General features: G+C 43.8%; 1 pseudogene; it reads left to right on the top strand.

Moving 5' to 3' along the window:
• The first annotated feature begins 368 nt into the window (after nt 1–368).
• Nucleotides 369–9,815, top strand: LOC112078588 (ral guanine nucleotide dissociation stimulator-like 1; annotated as a pseudogene).
• The last annotated feature ends 268 nt before the right edge of the window (nt 9,816–10,083 follow it).

Below are 10,083 nucleotides of genomic sequence, written 5' to 3'. Positions count from 1 at the left end.
TATCGACTAGTAAACCCTTTACCAGTTCATAGTTAGCCTTTTACTGGAGCTTTAATGCTATCTCTTTGTACCTATGTACATTTAGAACCCTAGAGATAATGATTAATTGGGTGTTAATCTTGTTCATCCTCATTTCTGCAGTGCAGGTGCACAGGTTCCTTAAGAAATGGACAGTCCATATGCTAGCCCAGGGCAATGGATTGTAAATGACAGCAATGGGCTTTCGCCGAAGGTCAGGTCTCTGTAGTTTATATGTTAGTAAGGCTACTCTTGCTTGTAGATTCTGGGTGGGAGGAGAGCAACTATTTCTTTGACAAAGACCATGTTGGTCAAAACATTGCTTTGTACCCCTAAATCCCTTGTAGGAGCAGTAACCATTGAGGAAACATTCAGGTTTTTTCTAAGTACTGCATGTCTCTATTTCCATAGGGATGATATGATTGCCAACCTGGACAACACAGTCTGCCCAAGGAGGTATGAGGAACTTCACTCTCTCAACTACTTCTACAATGTCTTCTTACCATAYAACACCCTTGATATTAATCACCCCCCTTCCTCCAGCACCCTGGTGCCCCTGATCAGAACCTGGCTAGAGGAACACAAGGAGGACTTCAGGGAACCCCCTCGGCACCCCTCCCTGAGGCTGCTCTGTTTCCACCTCCGCCACCGCCTCGCCTTCCGTCGCCTCGCACAAACAGCTGAGACGCTGCTCAAGAAGCTCCAGGAAGAAGGTTGGTAGCATTCAGTAAGGCAAACCGTAGAAAAAAGTTTTTCAACAGAAATCAAACTCTGGGTTTATATTGGACAAATGTAGGTAGTATCTCGCTGTTTCAAGTTTTTATCCTTACCCCTTTCTCTCACAAGCAAAAAACTACATCCTACCTCACCAGTAGAAGTCTTACAAGTTGTGATTTTGCTTATTTTCTTCCTAGATCGCATTAGTCTGCATCAGTCTTCACCAATAGATAATAGTGATTGTCAGCAGAAAGAGGAGGGGTCAGGAGAGGAGGGATCAGGAGAGGAAGTACCGAAGGAGGTGACTGGAGACTTTATGGACTTCCCTGTCATAGAAGTGGCAGAGCAGCTGACACAATTGGACGCTGTAAGTGTTAAACATCTTTATGACCCAACCCTTTCTGTTCAATCACTCCGCATGAATGACAAAGCTTACAAAGTGTATTTCCCTCCTTCCTATAGGACCTCTTCATCAAGGTGGTCCCATTCCAGTGCCTGGGCTGTGTCTGGTCTCAGCGGGACAAGAAGGAGAGCCGCAACGTGGCGCCCACCGTCCGCGCCACCATCGCCCAGTTCAATGCTGTCACCAACCGGGTCATCACCTCCCTGCTGTGCTCCTCGTCAACTTCTCCGATCTCTGTCTCCTCCTCAACCCCGAGTCTGTCTACGGKCCCTAGCTCCCCTCTCCTCCCCCACACCAGCCCCACCCTCAGGGCCAGGGTGATAGAGCGGTGGATCGCCATAGCACAGGTCAGCAAGTCCAGATGGTATACATAGAACATATATTTATCTACATTTTGAGAGCTTTGGAGACATGTTTAGCATTGTGTTCGGTCCTGCCCTCTGTAGGAGTGCAGAATGCTGAAGAACTTCTCCTCTCTGAGAGCCATCCTGTCAGCCCTGCAGTCCAACGCTGTGTACCGCCTCAAGAAGAGCTGGGCTGCCGTCAACAGGTGAGATATGCAGAGGCACGGTAGCAGGTTTACATTTTGTCAGCCAGGGTAAGTTCTCAGACCCAGATTTACTCTACTTCTGAACTGAAAACCACTTGGATATTCTTCTTTGAGTGGAAAGCAACCCTGAATATGGTGGCTGAGATGCATACTGCACATTTCTGAAAACTGACAATMAATTTTATTTTAGGGATTGTATGGCCTGTTTCGACCAGCTGTGTGAGACGTTCCCAGATGAGAACTGTGTTCTGACCAGCAGAGAGATCCTGGTGGAGGTAAGAACCACAGAATAGAACCAAAGAATGGTAGTGGTTAGAGCGTTTGGCCAGTTACCAAAAGGTCGCTGGATCGAATCCCCGAGCTGACAAGGTTAAAAAAAATCTGTAAATCTGAACATGGCAGTTAATCCACTGTTCCCCGGTAGGCCGTCATTGTAAATAAGAATTTGTTGTTAACTGACTTGCCTAGTTAAATAAAGGTTCAATTWAAAAAAATAAACACAGAATGGCACCACAACCATAGAGTTCAACAGTAAGAACACCACTTAAAAATACATTTTCCACCTGAGTAGCAACATTTACTGTTCTGTTCCATAAGCATTTTTTTTCATTTACATTTGAGTAATTTAGCAGATGCACTTATCCGGAGCAATTAGGGTTAAGTGCCATCCTCAAGGGCATGTTGACAGATTTTTCACCTAGTCAGCTCAGGGATCCGAACCAGCGACCTTCCAGTTATTGGCCTAACCCTCTTAACTGCTAGGCTACTTGCCGCCAACTAAATGACTGATATGGGTGTTAATACAGTATAATGATAGGGRTGTTATCATATCGGAAGTGTACACTTCAGCACAAAAGAGCCATTGTACTTTATACTTTGGCCACACAATCAAATAGGGTCAGTGATATCCGATAGCACTGTCTATCATATTATATTCACTTTTACTTGTTGGCTTTGTAAACGGCCCACATCTAAAGGTGGCGTATTCAATATGACTGCCAGTTTCGGGCTGGGCACACTGAGTCACACCGCTTTGACTGAACCCACACACGCCTCCGGGTAAAACTAGCAACATCTATTACCAGGCGGAGGTGACTTGGTATGTGTTGATTCCAGAGGAAGCTGGTGAGGGGAGGATGGCTCATAATGGATGGAATGGAGTTAATGGAATGGTATTAAGCACATGGGAAACCAGGTGTTTGATACAATTCCATTAATTCTGTTCCAGCCATTACTATGAGCCCGTCCACCCATTTAAAGTACCACCAGCCACCACTGGCTGATTGTCTAAAGAAGGGTGTGTGCTTGGGTTTTATAGGTGATTCAATCTCAGCCTTATCATGACGGGGGACAACCAATCAGACACCACACCCAATAATAACAAGAACTAAGTAGTTATTAATTAACTTAACTATGTACTGCACAAGGAAGTATTATAGAACAGCTATTTGGCTTGCTATGATTGCCCCACCCATCTCATATCAAACTCCATGTACTTGTTTAAGCCCAAAACAAGTAGATGCAAGTAGTGTGACTGTGAATAATGCACGCTATTTCAAGCACTCATGTGTAGGAACCTTTATTGATTCTTGGCTAATGGATGGCAATTGATTGATTTTTCCGTGCCCATTTTATACCAAGCCTAATGTGACTGTTGTATTTGCTGTTCTTTAGGATGGCAGCCAGCCGGATGACAACGCCGCCCCCAAGTCACCCCAGCTGTGCCCCATGTCTAAACAGATGGTAAGACTACTTCCTGCCCGTGCTTTAGGTGTTCTAACATGATCTGTACTGAAATGATAGAACTTCTGTCTGAGCACCTACAGTATATTGTATGAACAGCTAGAATGCTGATAATATTCAGTTACTGTCCACAACAATCGTGCGAATCCATTCAAATCTGCCGACATTATGTGGCTTCCTTATTCTTTGACTTTGGACCACAGAGCACGAGATACYTGGAGAAGACTAAAATAATACTGTTAGCTCAGCAAACAAGTCTCTTCCTAATACTTTAGAGCGAAAAGAGGAAGTGAGGTAGGAATACCCCTTAAACACGTCTTAGTTTCGACTTCTCCGAAACAAGTTACATGCAGCCTCTGTCTGTGATACTGGATGCTTCCCGAATGGCACCCTATTTTCTATATAGTGCAATACTTTCTGGTCAAAAGTAGTGCACTATTTAGGGAATAGGGTGCCATTTGGGTTACACAGTGATTCCCTAATATAGATCTCTCTCCGTTCCAACCTTCCTCCTTTTAATTTCCATCCTCTCGTCCAGTGGAAACTCTTAGTCAGCTCAAATCACAACACTTGCCTTTTGCACACTTTAATGACACTTGAATTTACGTATTACAAAGTTAACTTAACTTAGACCCTTTTTAGTCATTGTGGATCATCATCAGGTCAATGTTATATAAAGGTTAGGTGATGATGATTCTGTCTATGCTTTCTGTATAAACACAATCGCTGTGAACTGTTTTATGACGTACCATCCCATTGTCCTTCACACAATATAAACTGTTTACATTGTTTAGAACGTGTCCCAATGGCTCCTTATTTAGTGCACTTCTTTTGACCAAGGCTATCGTGAAAATTGAGTGCACTATGCAGGAATAGGGAGCCATTTGGGACGAGTGTATAATCTAGGATAGGCTGCTGTATGACGTAGTTTCTTATCGTCCCTCAAACAGAGCCCGACCAGTGGTGTAGTCCCCTACCTGGGCACCTACCTGACAGTCCTCACCATGCTGGATACTGCACTCACAGACACAGTAGAGGTGAGATCACAATTCTAATATCTAACCCAATGTATTCAATACGAGTGTGGCTTTGTGATGTGGCCTTCCTAGACCTTTTGGTGGTCAGAACATCCCAACTTTTCACTCCTATTTATATGACCCACTTTCCTTGTCTATTATTTGTCTGCATTTACAATGGTCTGATATGTGAGCTCATTTCAATCCTATTTGTATCCCAATTCACAGGGTGGCCTCATTAACTTTGAGAAACGTAGAAGGGTAAGTGTCACCCCCTAGTGGCTTTTAAAAGAAATGCAACCAATCTCAGTAACCATACAGTACTGTGTGTGTGGGCTGTATCATGACATTCTCTCCCTCCCTCCCTCCCTCAGGAGTTTGAGATCCTGTCTCAGATCGGCCAGCTGCAGGCGTTCTGCTCCTGCTACAGCCTCCCGGTAGACCAGACCATCTCAGCCTGGCTGCAGAACCACACCATGCTCAATGACCAGGAGAGTTATGAGCTGTCCCGTGCTCTGGAGCATCCGGTCGACCCTTGTCCAAACTCGCCCTCTTCCTGGAGCCAGCGCCTGCTCAACAAGAAGCTTGCCTCGTAAGTCTGACCTTCATATGGCCAAAATGTCAAGAATCCTTTCTGACATAATGTATTATTTACCCCATGCCACTCTACCCAAATACAATACTCCACTGTGTTGTAGCTAGGCTGGGTACCAGTCTTTTTCTAGCTAACATTCCACTCCTGTCATCTCTTTGTCTTCAGCCAATGACAGGAGTATATTTAGTGATTTAATGGGGATCCTAATAAATAGAGAATACACTCCTGTCATTGGCCAAAGACAATATATGTTAGGAATATACTTTATCTATTGAGGGAAAAGAAGTAGCAAGAGTCCTGCAGGTTTTCCCAAACAACAGCAGGTGCTCTTGGAGGGGAATAGTCATTGAAAAGCTAAAGGAAAAATGATATCCACAAATGGTTAAGTGGTGGTAAAAAAATCAAAGTCCAGGCACTCGTGTGGGTTTGAAAGTTAAAAATACTTTGTGTGAGCTACAGCATTATTAAAACACACCAGCGCGTTTTGGCTAATGCCTTCATCAGGGTGTCTGTCTATACCTCGTCTCTATTGAACATGTGAGTGTTTTTGAGGTATTTGTGAGCACTTCAATGAACTCTTTACATTTTCATGTGTGTGTAGGTTGCTGTCGGGCACTGATGTCTCCAGCAGAAAGACCCATTCAGACCAGCTCAGTGTGTCGTCATCAGGCTCCAGTGGTTCTGAGATGGAGGATCTGTCCTCACCACAGCCATCTCCCCTCAGCGTCAAACTCAAGGTAGATAACCATGTCCAGGATTCAATCAGATCTGGGTTCAAATATTTGATTTCTTTCAAATATTTTTTTTGCGTTTTGATTGAGCCTGCCTGGAGAGCCATTTGGGTGGTGTTTGCACTTTGGGGAGTATTCTATTGGTTCCAATGTGCCAGGCAAGCTCAATAAAGCACAGCTAAAGTACTCTTTGAATCCAGGTCCGAAGTTATATGTTGACCTTGTTTATGTATAACAGTTATTAGCCAGTTAGCATGGAGCATTTATTATGCCTCCTCTCTCCCAGTCTCTGTCAGGCTCCCTCCACAATGTGTCTGAAGGCCTCTCCTCCAACACCACCTCCCCCACTCCCTCCAACGCCTCCTGCAGCTCCTCCCAGCCCGACCTCTCCTACTCCTCTATGGCCATGAGCCCTGACTGCTCTTCCTCCTCCTCCTGTTGCTCCTCCTCTCTCCTCTGTGCTCTAAGCCCGTCTATAACAAGCAGGTAGCCGACTCCTGCATCGTGAGGGTGAGCGTGGAGTGCGGCAACAACGGCAATGTCTATAAGAGCATTCTGGTGAGTGAACTCTAACAAATACTCCCTTAAAGTGCCCCAATGTATATCTCTCTCTTCACTGGTTAGGGATGGTAGTTGATTTTCTAGATTGTAGTAGTAATAATAATTGGGATTTCCACCTCCATAAGAGTGTACACTTGAAGCAGCTTATATGTCCAGTGTGTTCTACTAACCTTGTCTCTCTGTTTCTCTTGTCCAGCTGACCAGTCAGGACCACACTCCTCAGGTGATCCAGAGGGCCCTGGACAAACACAACCTGGAGAACATGAGCTGTACAGACTTCAGCCTCACACAGCTGCTGTCCCAGGACAAAGGTGAGCGCAGTCAGAGTAGGAAAGAAGCTTACTCTCCCTTGTCTCCTTTCTTCCTCTGCACTTTTAAMCTACATTTTGTATTGTGTTCACCTCTGTTGTTGATCAGTACAGATAAAGGAGAGGAGACAAGGAAAAGAAGCCACCATAGTCTATTGAGATACACATTTGGGGTCTATGGCACTCAATATAATCCCCATACAACCCATACTGATCTATATATTCCCACCAGAACTCCAGATCCCTGACAAGGCCAACGTGTTCTACGCCATGGCCACCTTGGCCAACTACGACTTTGTCCTCCGCCAGCGCTGGAGGAGCCACAGCAGACGCCTGGGCACTTCTTCTAGCCCCGGGGCCCAGGGCAGGGGACACCATGCCAAGTAGATGGCACCACAGCTCCTCCGCCTAGTCTGGAGGGAGAACTACAGCAATAGAGAAGGGTGGAAGTGGAATTGTGCCCCACGGGAACCATGGCGTATTCACTGTAACTGAGCTAGCTGCTAATGCTTGGTAGAAATGCACATTTAAGCCTTTCATTGGCCACAGCCTGAGAACTTGCATTGTGAACACCATTATGCAGCTTCTGCACCAGGACGTGGTTGACTCATCATTGGAAAGGAGATTATTTTGATACTCATGGATTCAAGGATGGGACTAGATGCATTCCAGGAGGTTCCATATTGAAGGATTGAAAACCAAGAGAGATAAATATGCCAAGAGGTGCTGTTTTGAGGGGATAAGTATGTGGAAGATGGAGTACTCAGAGATTGAAACTGAACAGGTGAATTGAAGTGACGCAAGCAGACATTTTGTGGCCTTATATCCACTTCGGTGGATTGAAGCCATATGGATGTCAATGGAAGACATGAGAAATCAACCACAACCATTTTCTACACAAGACTAACACCAGCTAATGTCAACAAATATGCTATGGCACTTTAGAATGTTGACCAGTGTAKCGAACCAACACTCCAAATGCACTGCATGTCATTMATTTAGCTCCGAACAGCAAAGACTATTATCAACACAAGGGACTATGCATCTACTTATTTGTGAAGAAAAGGAACAAGGAGGAAGGAAATCGCCCTTTCTTCTCCAAATAGGTGTGTTATCTTCCAACATAAAGGGCATGCAGGTCATTGACCCTGGGTCGATGGAAGTGTCCCACATGATTGAGTGGGGTGTGTAGGTCTCACATAATGATGCAGTCCGTATGTGCTGAGGGGATGACCATTCACATGGCCCACACCCCTGGGTACGCGGTTCTAACATTTCAGAAAGTGAGGAAGGAAAGGTGCATTTAAGTATTGGAGCAGGATGTGTTCTATAGGCTTTAGATATACGCATTGGCATATATACACACACACACACAGACCGAGACAAAAATGAATAACAACAGTAGATATGATAGTGTTATTAGCAATATGTATATAGACCAAATCGTTTCAGTAATTATTCTCAGTGCTATGTTGCATTTCAGTGTTTCAGCTTTGACAAATTATAAAGTGATGTTATTTGTTTAATTTTTATGAGTCTGAATTGTTCAATGGAGGGAGGGGCAGTGCAGTGCCTRGTAAATGTACAGTATGTTTAATGTCTTAACTATAATGGGAAGATGGCACTTTAAGTCTCTTATCAGACTGTTTATTTTGAATGTCAAATGAAGGATATAAACAGTGTACAGAACATTAAGGACTCTTTCCAACGCTGACCAGGTGAAAGATATGATCCCTGATGTCAGCTGTTAAATCCACTTCAATCAATGTAGATGAAGGGGAGGAGACAGGTTCATGGATTTTTAAGCCTTGAGACAATTGAGACATGGATTGTCTGTGTGCCATTCAGAGGGTGAATGGCAAGACACACGATTTAAATGCCTTTCAACAGGATATGGTAGTAGATTGCAGGCACACCGGTTTGTGTATGTCAAGAACTGCAACGCTGCTGGGAACGCTATAGACACCTTGTAGAGTCCATGCCCCAACAAATTGAGGTTGTTCTGAGGGAAATGGAGGTGGTGCAACTCAATATTAGGAGGGTGTTCTTACTGTTTTGTACACTGTGTTATTCTATACGTGACTACAGGCTTTCTGAAGAAATGCAGAAAAAGAGAGCGGAGGAGGGAGAGGGTTTCCCACAAACAATGTCTGATACCCCCCCCCCCCTGGTTAAAACAGGCCCATTGGATTTCAGTGGGGACATGACTACATGAGAATGACATTGAATGTGGATGTTGAAAGACAAAATGTGATGGTGTTATTTATGGTGAATTCATTACCGGTGTGAGGGCAGTGGGTGAATGTGGGTATTGCTGATAGTGTTGTGAAGTGTAGAACTGTTTACAAGTCAGATGGGGAGACAATAGAGAACAAGCATGAATTGACCTTTTGTGCTGCTTAAGATTTAGCTGAAACCCCTAGTGTTTTATTCTGAGAGACATTTGTCGTGTGTGTACATTTTACTAAACTTGTGAGGACCAGAAGTCCTTACTARAATAGTAAACCAACAAAACTTCAGAGAAGTGAGGATGTTTGGCCGGTCCTCACTTATAAAAAGGCTATTTTGGGGTTAAGGTTTGGGGTTAGGGAAAATAGGATTTTGAATGGGAATCATTGTTGGTCCCCAAAACGTCCTCACGAGTATAGTAAGACATAGTTGGGTGTTTTAATTCAAGCACTTTTCTCTAAATGTCACTTTGTTTTAAACTATGGGATATTAATTAATAAAGATTATACTCAACTCATGTTGACTTTGCATTATATCTTACACACTAGTCACCTAGTCCATGCTATTTGTCCCCTAGTCCATGCAAAAAATATAGCTTTATTTTACATGATAGTTGTGATAGGGTAGGAACATTAGTTTTGGTCAGTCTTTCCCCTGGGACTAAATAGGGAGGGACCGGTTAAAAAGTAAACAAAAGCGTCCCTTAGACGTATGCAGGTGAGCATTTTTGTACCTGAAGTTTGTAGAGACTGTGTGGTGTCGTTGCTATGCTGTGTCTGAGAACCATTTGGAGAACCATGCTGTTTGAAGAAATGTTTTGGGTGTGGTAAGGTAATTCCACTGTGTGTTTACTTTGATTGTTAGTGTTTTTGTTTATTGAGTTTGACAGACTAATGCATTATTTATTGCTTTATCAATTAAAATRCCTTACTGTCACTGCAGTAGTATCTTTGTTTGAAGTTTATTCTGTTTTATAGAGATGTGATATTGAACCTGTCCTTCATTGAAATGCGGTGGCTGACTTTGAGCTTTGAATAAATAATGTATGACATTTGAGCAATGCTCTTTCTCGCCACATGGTGGCACTACAGTCTGAGTGGAACTATGAAACCGATAGAGCTGGCCGGTGTCAAGTATTATTTGACAAAGAGCCAAATGGATATTGAAAAGTATCGGTGTAGTTAAACACCCACCCCTCGCAAACCATGCTAT

This window comes from Salvelinus sp. IW2-2015, unplaced genomic scaffold (assembly GCF_002910315.2).
Source record: "Salvelinus sp. IW2-2015 unplaced genomic scaffold, ASM291031v2 Un_scaffold5914, whole genome shotgun sequence".
Taxonomy (NCBI): domain Eukaryota; kingdom Metazoa; phylum Chordata; class Actinopteri; order Salmoniformes; family Salmonidae; genus Salvelinus; species Salvelinus sp. IW2-2015.
The sequence above is the reverse complement of the archived record's forward strand: the minus strand, read 5'-3'. Positions and strand labels throughout refer to the sequence as shown.